This window comes from Strix uralensis, chromosome Z, assembly GCF_047716275.1.
Source record: "Strix uralensis isolate ZFMK-TIS-50842 chromosome Z, bStrUra1, whole genome shotgun sequence".
Classification (NCBI taxonomy): domain Eukaryota; kingdom Metazoa; phylum Chordata; class Aves; order Strigiformes; family Strigidae; genus Strix; species Strix uralensis.
The window spans coordinates 71,289,212-71,301,056 of record NC_134012.1 but is presented as its reverse complement, the minus strand read 5'-3'; positions in this window follow the sequence as shown (position 1 = coordinate 71,301,056).

Here is an 11,845-nt window from a genome sequence, read left to right as displayed (position 1 = left end):
CTCTTAAAGCACAGAGGCAGAAGACACAAGACTTGAAAATAGATTTACCTCATAATAAATACTTTGTACTACACAACTTACCAGTTCAGAGACATTCAAAGTCTTATGGAAACATGAATATATGCAACCTAAAGTTAAAGAAGCCGTGTTAACAACTTTCTAGAGGTGAAGAAACTAAAATGATGGGGAGATTGACCAAAATTTTATAGAAATTGTGTCAATATGACAAATAAAAGGATATGAAAACTCATACCACCTTGACTTTCAGAAGACTGGCCTTCATCTACATGAAATCATCCTTTCTTCTCTACTCAAGCAGTGAAGTCTTCTCTGCCAAACTTTACTTGCATTACTTCTAACATCTTTAGAGCTAAAAAGCATTGTGGAAGCATAAAAGCACAACTTAATATGCAACATACAATGTTTCCAAACACGGAAAGAACTACAAGAAGGACATTTTGGATAGTAAAATGTATTTTTCATTATTTATAGTCACATTAAGTAAAGGAAATGAGACCAGCACTACAGGATTTGACTATTAAAGTTGTCTGGTGTTGAGCCCTTTTGCATGTTTGAGATCATCTATATTTTAAAGGACAGAAAGGATACCCTTAACTGAGGTAAAGCCATCTTTCTTATAGGTGTTCTCTAGTCTGCTGTAGACAGCAATCTGATAACAAGTTCCTAGGCAGACAGACCTTGATTCAGTATGGTTAGTCTTCTATTAACTGTGTTTAGTGGAAGTTTGCTAGTATCATCAAGACTAGACTTTACCACCAACTATTGATACGTACTTGATTCTGCTTCAGAACAGATTACAGGACCTTTTGAGATCCTTTCCAAGATAATTTTTTTTTTAATTGACAAGATGGATATTATTGTTAATACATTAAGTATTAAAAAAAAACTTAGACCACAGTGAAATGTTAAATTCTACCATGACAGACAAGTGTTTTTCACTGACATGAACAAACACTGAAGTATCCAAATTTGTTTTTTGAAGATGAATATAACAAAGTTGAGACTGAACTGAGGACTTAGAAAATACAGACATAATTTTTTGCTGTTATAAGTTATAGTCAGTATTATTTTTCAGAGTATAGATTCTATCACAAATCATGAAAATTACTTTTTTAAGGGACATGTTAGTATTAACCAAGGGTAGATGTTCTGGTGACAGAATGCTCAACTGCTGGCAGAAGAAAAATTTATCTGAATTGTATTTTTGTCACTTTATCTATCCTACTGATTGGCGTGCACTTACTTATTTCTTCCTTATGGCTTCAACATAGCCACTTATATTTGCCAAGTCTGTGGTATAACCCTATGGAGATATACACAAAAATAATATATTGAAACAGAAAACTCAAATATTTTCCTCAGTTTAACCAATTTCAAAGATTCTACAGAAACTTTTCAGTTTCAGTCTTCAATTCTTTCCCTTCCATTTGTATGAATTATTTATTATTTTTAAGAAATAAAAGATGGTTTCTTAAAAAGTAATGATGGAGCAACAATAAGAAAACACCAGTGTATTAACAGTAAAGTCAGCTATGCTTTATTCAATGCTTCATTCCCAGTTTAGGAAGTCAGCTTCCAAAGTGCAACAGGAACAGCAAGATGTGGGGATTTTGGACTTTCTCTTAAGAAATATTTCCCTCACCTACTGTATATCTAGACCACTTACGTAACATAGCATACATTTATTTTTGTGTTAGACGTGTGATGGTATTAGAGCACAAGGTTTCTTAAAAAGCAGTGCTGTGGGGACTCTATTGATCACGAAGCACTGAACCAACCATCAGACATGGTACCAGAATGCATAGGTCATGTGTGTTTCTGGCAGTAGCTTTCTAGTCTTTTTGACTACTGATCAACACACCACATGGTAAGAAAGGTGTCCAAACTGTTCTTGCTGTAAGACAATACGTGCAAAAGCAGTCACTGAATTTAATGATATAGCCTCCATAAGCAGCCATTACTATCTAGAACTACAATTCAGTCAAACACTAAAAAAAAAAAAAAAAAATTATTGCATGAACAGAATATTCCTAAAAGATATAAAACATCGCTCACCTCAGTTATCCATTCTGCACCAGTAACACATTTTGGCTTATTTACTTGCTTTGAGGGACTTATGCCATCAGTTTTATCCCTAATACATGACACCTTGTATTTCAGTACATCATTCCTTATAACCCAGCCCTCAGTATTCCATTGTCATTTCCAACGACCACAATAAATCACCTAGGGATAACTATTGTACCCATAGGAGGACAAAATTTGAGATCCAATTTGTTAAGTATTTCAGAATACCAGGTTGATGAGCCTGAGAAGGGAGTTCAGACAGGAGACACCTATATCCAGAGGGATTCTGAGGGTATGTGCAGTGGTCTGGTTGAATCTTCAGCTTCGTAATACTCCACACTCATATATACATTCCCAAACACTACCACCAAACACAAAACCCTAAATAAGTGTAAAAGTTAGTATTAGGCATACACTTTCTACTAATGTGATCTATGTATACCTCAATGCTGCCATAATTTCATTTTTACCATTACAGATCTTCTTTCAATTCAGGGCCCTCAGAAGCTGGGGTGGTGGTGGTAGGAGTTGCTCTTTGGGTTTTTTTAAATCACAAGCACTGGGAAAAAGCTACAATTGAAGCCACAGTTTGGGTATAAATAATGACTGAGACAACTGGTTTTTATTTTCATTTTTGTTTTCACTGACTGAGAATGTAAATTGAACTTTAGTGCTATTGTGCTTTGTTCTCCCTCTCTGTGAAAATGTGTTTTGCATTAAATTGCATGGATAAACTAGAACAGCTCCAAATGTCACCCTTCAGCTTTTGTATAGCACAAGAGCCAAGAAAAGATAGAGAATGTGCTTTTATGACCAACAGATGGTGTAACTGGTATCATAGATGTTTTTATGTCAGGGGGTTTTAGGTTCAGCATCCATCTGGAACCTTCTTAGATCTGCTGTGTAGCTAAATGATTAAAGAAGCTATACTGGGTCAAAAACACAACCACCTGCCTGAGGGTAAAAGTATTGCTTTCTTGATCTAGCTGTTATACTACAGTTGCCTCCTGTATTACAGTTCTCAAGCCAACCAAAGCAGTAGTTAATACCAACACGATTCAACAAAATATTCAACACCAATTTGCTCATATCCTTCACAATTCTCAGTAACTTTTAACGAATGTCATAAAAGTCAAGTCTACGTTTGCTTACTTGAGTGAAAAGCTATTCTAACTTATCAGACTGATAAATTATTGCAACAGGCCAAAACCCAAGGAAAAGGAAACAAGTATGCTGGGTAGACCTTTAGAGATCCAGCACTGGTCAGTTGGCCAAGATGGCTAACATCTTCCAGTCAGAATTAGATACATTTATATTCTCATGGTAAAAAGCAACGTTAATCTTCAACACAATTGGTCTTAGTTTCTGGATTAGGGTCAGAATATCAAAAAAAAATGCTCTAATCCTACAGTATTTGGTTTATATATAGTTTACCTGGCTAAAAGGATGTACAGACAGATCAAAACCAATAATTTATGCCCACAACAAGAGCACCAGTTTACTTCCTTTATGGGGCAAGTATTAGCAGTAATAAATGCACAAAGTCAGTGAAACCATGACTTCAGCAGAAACCAATACTCTCACTTCCATGAGGTAGAGATTCTACATACTCTTACTATTATCGTTATGTGGTGCACCAAACTTGCCTGGGATACCTCATGATTTAAGTGCTCTCTATAGATAGCATTGATGCCAGACAGCTTACCTGGCTAACGCTGGAAATATTTCTGTCTAATAAAAAACCCCATGCAAATTACCATAGTTTCATGCAGTTCTGCCACAAAGCATCCTATTACTCTTCGCAAAGTCTGGATAGCAGTACTCCTATGCCAAACAGAAACAGCAGTCCAGGATCTGAACTTTAAAGATAATGACTCAGGTATGAGTTAAATGCTTCCATTATCGCATTTCGTATGCTCATACATAAAAGAACAGTAAAGTCAAACTGTCTTTCAAAATGTCAAAACACTCTCCTATACTGTGTTTTAAGGATTCTCCCATGCTAATAAAAAACCTGGTATTTATTAGTACTTTAAAATAAGCTTTAACACAAATTAAAAGCTAATGTTAAATAGACTGGTTTATTTTCAAAATTTAAACACACAAAGTGAACATAAATACAAAAAAACAACATGTGATCTCATTACTAGCTTTAAAAGTATCTCTTTTCCTATATGCCTGAACTGATAGCCTGCCAGATCTCTGCAATCACTTGCTCAATCACTTGCTGAAGATTCCTCTGGCAAACCTACATACCTGAGGTCAAGCTTCAAAATCAGAAATTCCAGCTGTTGATAACAAGCAAGATTATGTGCTTCTTTTTGCAGATCCCTAAACAAAATATACATATACATACGTCTTCAGAAAGCAGTTGCTTATTAATGGCAGGTGAAGCACTTTCTTCAATGATAAACATGGTTTTGTATAGGGGGTTATTCATATTTTATGTGTTTACTGGTATTAAAAAACCTTGAGATACAAGTCAGGAAAAAAAAGGCATATTTTCTCTCTCATACACAAAAAATGTGCATTTCTATTTGTTTTTACTTACTGGAAGCAGTGAAATATTTTCCTTTAACAAAGGAAACACATTCTCTCTGCTGCAGAGCACTTTTCCTAATCGTCTGTACTATGGGAAGGATAACAAACACCACATCAACGTAATAACATATCATTCCAGTCATCTCTGAATAGCTGAGACATTTCAAGTGGATGCAGGATTTATGAGAATGAGTAATTTTAGCTGACCACACCAAAATATTTATACTAGCTGACAAGCATATTGCTTAGACATTTGAGTGCCTCTAAGTGGGAAATATCATCAACATAATTATTCAGCAGCCAAGAAAACAAGTTTGTTAATTTAAGTACTTGTATGTGAATTTATGTAGCCTGTTTTCATGGGTATATTATGTCCCTTGATTACTGCTCAGAACATCCACAGTTTCACATAGTTCTTGGAAAAAATCCATATTGAAAACACTTTACAAAAATAAATAGGCAGAGAACTGCAAGTAATAAGGAAGTCATACATCCTTAGACTGTTGTGAAACACAGCATGATGCTCCTATGCTATCTGAGAAACCTAGCTTGCTCTTGCATGAACTTCAGGAATTATTTCATAATGTCAAGGCAGTGGATAATTTCACAGGGAAATTGATAATGAGAAGACAGGACCCACACCTGGATCTTCCAAGAAAACCTGAAAATTAACCCCCTTTCACCTCTAGGTTCTTTGGGTAAACACGTGAGCACTTAAAATTATCCATTGGTCTAGAAGTTGCTGTTCCAGTGTCATCTGTAACAGAGATGTTTCAAACTTCTCTGTTTGCCATTAATGCCTGGCAAAAGCAATACTGTGAAGAGTAAGACAGCAGGATTAACCAGTGGCCTTTTGGGCTCTGTGCTACTGAATAGAGACAAAGCAGCTAGAACAGAGTCTGCTTCCACAACGAGATGCTCTACCTCCAATTGTGTCCTCAAATCCATCAACACTACCTTAAGGGATGATAAACACACAGAGGTGTGTACTAGCAGCCTAAGACTCTTCTGAGACTACTCTTGTTTTCTGGAAGTAAAGGGCTGTGTCAGATACTCAAATGTCAAACAGATCAGGCATTGTGCAAGTTTCATGCTGCCCTGTCAGTTCCACAGTAAACTACCCCAAAAAGCAAAAGTTGCTGCCATTTTTCAACCTATGACAACAAAAACTACTTTACCCATGAGTTAGCTTACTACACCTTTCTTCTGCCCTGCTGGCTGCATAAAGAATCTCTGTGGCAAAAGCAGTACACATATGCTGAACTTCTTTTCTTTTTCTTTTTTTTTTAAATTTTAAGGGTGGAAGTAGCCAAAACTTGTTCAAACCTTGCCATTTGATACCATCTCATAGCTCTGCTCAAAACTGTTAAGAGGTTGTTTTTTGTTTTCACCTAGCTGTTTTTAATTCTTTCCTTAGCCCAGCATAATAAATATGTTTATAGAAAGATGTGTGGATACATAATAAATTCCCTTTGTTACCACACAACTCTTCCCCCAGGTTGCAAAGGGTATATATAACTTAATTCATTTGCTAGTTTCTATATGATTTCACAGTTGCATCTAACTTTGCTGTGAGGTGAGTCACTAATTTTTCTTGCAGACAGAAACAGTTTTTGATATGCAACAATTTCTAGTACTCACATTGTTACTCTCTAGACTTGAGTAGACCAACTATGCGTGAGCAACAACGCTGGTGACAATTAACTTCTGTAACTGTTACTAATGATAGCTAGGATCCTGCTGTCCATTTTCTCCTATGCAGCTCTACTGCAGCACTTTGCATTCTTATATCTTTCTACTCTTAACCAGCACTTAACGAGCACTTTATGTTTCATGTTCAAACTGAGGGCCCCTCAAATAACATCAAATTCCACCTTTGTAGAAACCATCACTATCTTGCTGTCTTCACCTCCTAACATTCAAAAAACGTTTTAATTTTTGACCTCTAACTTCAGCATGTCTGATACCGCAGCTGTGATATCTTACCCACACTTAATTCTATGGTTTCAAAGAGTAAAAAGTAACTAAAATGGCAAAACTGGCCTTCTGTACTTAGAGGTGATCATTGACACTTGAGTTATTACACATTTCTACAGATTTCAATTTATGCTTCAAACCTCAAAACTGCACAGCATTCACCAGCACTATGCACCAAGGAACAGATGAGCAATGGAACTAGACTGAAACTGTCAATACATTCTCACTGGAATCATCACCTAATAAACTCAGTTCATTTATACCATCATATTAAACCCCAATTTAATGCAATTTTCTGCACATCCCTTGCCTCCCACCAGTCAGACAATGGCAACATGCCTCTGCATTTAGGAAATGTGAACATAATCACTAAAACAAGGTCTACTATATACCAAACACTTTCGTGCTTAAGCAATTTTTAAGCAACGAACAATGCATTTATATTTGGTGGTTATCCTGGAAAATGAAGGAAAAAAAGCAGGAAGATGACTGTAAAACAAAGGTGCGGGAAACAGCAAAAGCTTCAAGAAACAAGAGAGCAACTTATTTAAAAACTCTGATCTTTAAAAATCCTTAAACATTTCAAAATTCTTATCCTCAAGATAGCAATCTAGGTATGAGCAATGAAAATATTTAAAATTTCCTTATTAACAAAGTTTGGAAATCAGCACATTTCAGTAAAACAATCTGCATACTAACATGCCTATGGCTTACCTTCTTCCATGCAGTTATTTTATCCATGAAAAAGTCAGGAAATTTATTATTGCAAATGCTGATTACTGTTTGCTAGCAATTCTTTGTGTGTAGCTTGACCACAAAAATCTAAGGTTGGATCAAAATTAGATCTACAGTCTTTCACCAATAAAATACTCTATCTGAACAGTCATAAATAGGAATTTTGTTACCATCACATATTCCATAATATCAGCTACTTTAAAGGCCACTTAAATACTCTCAGATTTTAAACTCAAAGGCTGTATACAAAGGTAAGGGGTATCACAGTCTGTTTAGATTCTGTAACTAAAAGTCACATTCACAATTGACATCAAGGCAAAACTTTACTCAGTACAAATATGATAAACACAACTGAAGCTAGCTTACAAAAAAAAATATCCTGGACAAAGTTAAATCAAAAAATATTTTATCTCTTAGCAATTAACTGTACAGAACAGCCATTCCATTATCTTGCTACATGAAAGAACAGAAAAAGTCCAAACTACTGAAAAATTATGACAGGAAGTCGAACCCACCTCCCAGATTATCATGAAGTGCTGGTGTTATGTCACCTTTTTTATGCTCTCTCTTTAGCATCAGTCTAATGTGTACTTAGTGTAATGCACTGAATTTAAATTCTTTCTCTTGCATTCCCCCCCAAAACCTACTGTGACATTCTCTGGTAATCAACGAAGGGCTTGCTCCAAAAGAAACCCAATTTTGAACAGTGCAAGTGTCAAAAATTATTGCCACTTCCTGTCTTTAGTTATAATCATAGAACTATAGATCACAGAACAGCCCAGGTTGGAAGGGACCTTGGTAGATCACATGGTCCAACCTTTTGTGGGAAAGGGAGGCTAGATAAGATTACCCAGTACCCTGTTCAGTTGCATCCTGAAAACCTCCTACGGATGGGTACTCCACCATATCCCTGGGGAGTTTGTTTTACAGTGACTGTTCTCACTGTAAAAAAAATTCTCTATGTCAAGATGAAACCTTTCGTGGTGCAACTTTCCAGGGAGGGGAAGGTCAATCCATCTCACTCCCACCATCTTGTTGCCAGTGCCACCCATAGATGCCCAGAGCCTGGAGCGGGATCACAGGTCAGCAGGAGAGCACCTGAAGAGCAGCACAAAGGAATTCCGGCCAGTAAGTCAGCTTCACTGGGGCCCAACTTAAATGCCTCTATGCAAATGCACATAGCATGGGGAATAAACAAGACATTAGAGATGTGCGCAAGCCTGCAGGGCTACAATCTTATTGGCATCAGGGAGAGGTGGTGGGATGGCTCCCATGACTGGAGTGTTGAAATGGAAGGATTAAGGCTCTTTAGGAAGGACTGGCAGGGGAGACAAGCTGGGGGTGTCATCCACTATGACAATGACCAGATGGAGTGCATGGAGCTCTGCCTGGGGATGGATGAGGGTTTATTGGTCAGGATTAAAAGGAGGGCAGGGACAGGGGACATTATAGTGGAGGTCTACTTTAGGCCACCCAACCAGGAAGACCAAGCAGATGAGGCCTCGATAGATAGATAGGAGCAGCCTCACATTCACAAGCCCTGGTCCTCATAGGGGACTTCAACCAGTCTGATATCTGTTGGAGGGAGAACACTGCTTCCTTCTCCAAGTGATAAAGAAGCCAACAAGGAGAGGTGCTATGCTGGACCTTGTTGGAGGGCCTGGTGTGGAGTGTAAAACTCAAGGGCAGCATTGGCTGTAGTGACCATGGAATGGTGGAGTTCAAGATCCTTAGGGTAGCGATGAGGGTGTACAGCAATCTCACTACCCCGGACTTTAGGAGAGCAGACTTTGGCCTCTTCAGGGATCTGCTTCACAGAGTAACATGGGATAAAGCCCTGGAGGGAAGAGGGGTCCAAGAAAGCTGGTTAATATTCAAGGATCACCTCCTCCAAGCTCAGGAACGAAGCATCCTGACAAAGAGGAAATCAGGTAACAATGTAGGAGGCCTGTATAGATGAACAAGGAGCTCCTGGACAAGCTCAACCACGAAAAGGAAGCCTACAGAGGGTAGAAGCTAGGACAGATAGCCTGGGAGGGGTACAGAGAAACTGTCTGAGCAGTCAGGGATCAGGTTAGGAAGGCCAAGGGCCTGATAGAAATAAATCTGTCCAGTGATGTCAAGGGCAACAAGAAAAGCTTCTATAGGTATGTCAGTGATAAAAGGAAGACTAGGGAAAATGTGGGCCCTCTCTGGAAGAAAATGGGAGACCTGGTTACCCAGGATATGGAGAAGGCTGAGGTACTCAATGACTTTTTTGCCTCAGTCTTCACTGGCAAGTGCTCTAGCCACACTGCCCAAGGTGCAGAAGGTAAAGGCAGAGACTGGGAGTATTAACTGCCCACTGTAGACGATCAGGTTTGAGACCAACTAAGGAACCTGATGGTGCACATGTCCATGGGACCTGATCAAATGCATCCACAGGTCCTGAAAAAACTGGTGGAGGAAGTGGCTAAGCCACTATACATCATATTTGGGAAATCATGGCAGTCTGGTGAAGTTCCTGCTGACTGGAAAAGGGAAAACATAACCCCCATTTTTAAAAAGGGAAAAAAAGACAACCCAGGGTACTACAGGCCAGTCAGTCTCACCTCTGTGCCTGGCAGGATCATAGAGCGGATCCTCCTGGAAACTATGCTAGGGCATATGGAAAATAGAGATTAGTGACAGGTGACATGGCTTCACTAAGGACTAATTGTGCCTGACAAATCTGGTGGTCTTCTACAGTGCGGTTACAGCATTGGTAGTTAAGGGAAGAGCAACTGACATCATCTACCTGGACTTATGCAAAGCATTTGACACTGTCCTGCACAACATTCTTGTCTCTAAATTGGTGAGACATCGATTTGATGGATGGACCACTCAGTGGATAAGGAATTAGCTGGATGGCTGCAACTCAAAAGATTTGCGGTCAACAGCTCAATGTCAAAGTGGAGAGCAGGGCCAAGTGGTGTTCCCCAGGGGTCAATATCAGGACCGGTGCTGTTTAACATCTTTGTTGGGGACATGAACAGTGGGGTTGAGTGCACCCTCAGCAAGTTTGCTGAGGACACCAAGCTGTGTGGTGCATCCACACATTGGAGAGAAGGGATGTGCCATCCAGAGGGACCTTGACAGGCTGGAGAGGTGGGCCTGTGCAAACATTGAAATTCAACAAGGCCAAGTGCAAGGTCCTGCACATGGGTCAGGGCAATCCCAAGCACAAATACAGGCTGCAAGTACAGTGATAGGACAAGGGGTAATGGTTTAAACTGAAAGAGGATAGATTTAAGATTAGATTTTAGGAAGAAATTCTTTACTGTGAGGGTGCTGAGACACTGGAACAGGTTGCCCAGAGAAGGTGTGGCTGCCCCCTCCCTGGAGGTGTTCAAGGCCAGGTTGGATGGGGCTTTGAGCTATGTGATATAGTGGAAGGTGTCCCTGCAGGGGGGTTGGAACTAGACAATCTTTAAGGTCCCTTCCAACCCAAACTATTCTATGATTCTAACTTATACCTATTGCCCCTTGTCTTTACCATGTGGCTCCGTGGGAAGAGAGAGCCTCTGCCCTCTTGCTGCTGAAGTACTGGAAAACTGATGAGGTCCACCCTAAGCCTTATCTTCTCCAGGGAGAAGAGACCTGAATCCTTCACTCCTTCCTCACAGAGCATGTTCTCCAGTCCTATGGTCATCTTGCTTTGGATGTTCTCCAGTCTGTACTTGACTTTCTTGAATGGTAGGGACCAGAACTGGACACAATCCTCCCAGCGCAGTCTGACAAGTGCTGAGTAGACTGGGATGATCACATCTCTATCTCTGTTAGTAATGCCCCAAAATGTTCTAATTTTTAGCCTGCATCAAATATAAGTGGTTTATACATTTCCAATACTACTTCAAGTTTTTTCTCTAATACTGGTTTTTGCCAACACTGAATCCCCTGTTGGAAAACGCAGCTCAGTTGTCCACAGAGCATGTAAAGTCAGGCGGTAACACTTTTAATAGCAGGGGTAGAGAAATCCTATCCATATAAAATGATAGGCAAAATTGCAGTATTTTCTTCCATAAAGGTCTTTCAAAGCTGAGGCATATTTCAGCTGGACTCAAGCATTTGTTGATACAGAATTTCTAATACATCAAGTCACAGCAAAACCTGGCCTAGTGTCTAATTTCCAGCAGCAGTTTTCCACAAATATCTGCTACCTAAGTATTAGAAATTGGTCACGTAATGAACTTCCAGCAATCTGCAGTTCAGCTGATTTATTAGATTATGTGAGTTTTATTATGCGTATTCTGCAATGACCTAGCACACACTGGACAGGAAACTAAAATCTGAAAAATCTATCAACAGCAAGACAGAGTAAGTCCATTACCTTATTAGCATGAAAACTGCCAAAAAACATAAAAAAACCAACAAGAAATGTTACCCAGACACTTCCTTTTATTAGGACACTGAAACAGTTTAATGTACAAATGCTTTTGTTAGTTGTAAATATTTCCTCTGTTTAAGCAGCATTTACAGCTCATGT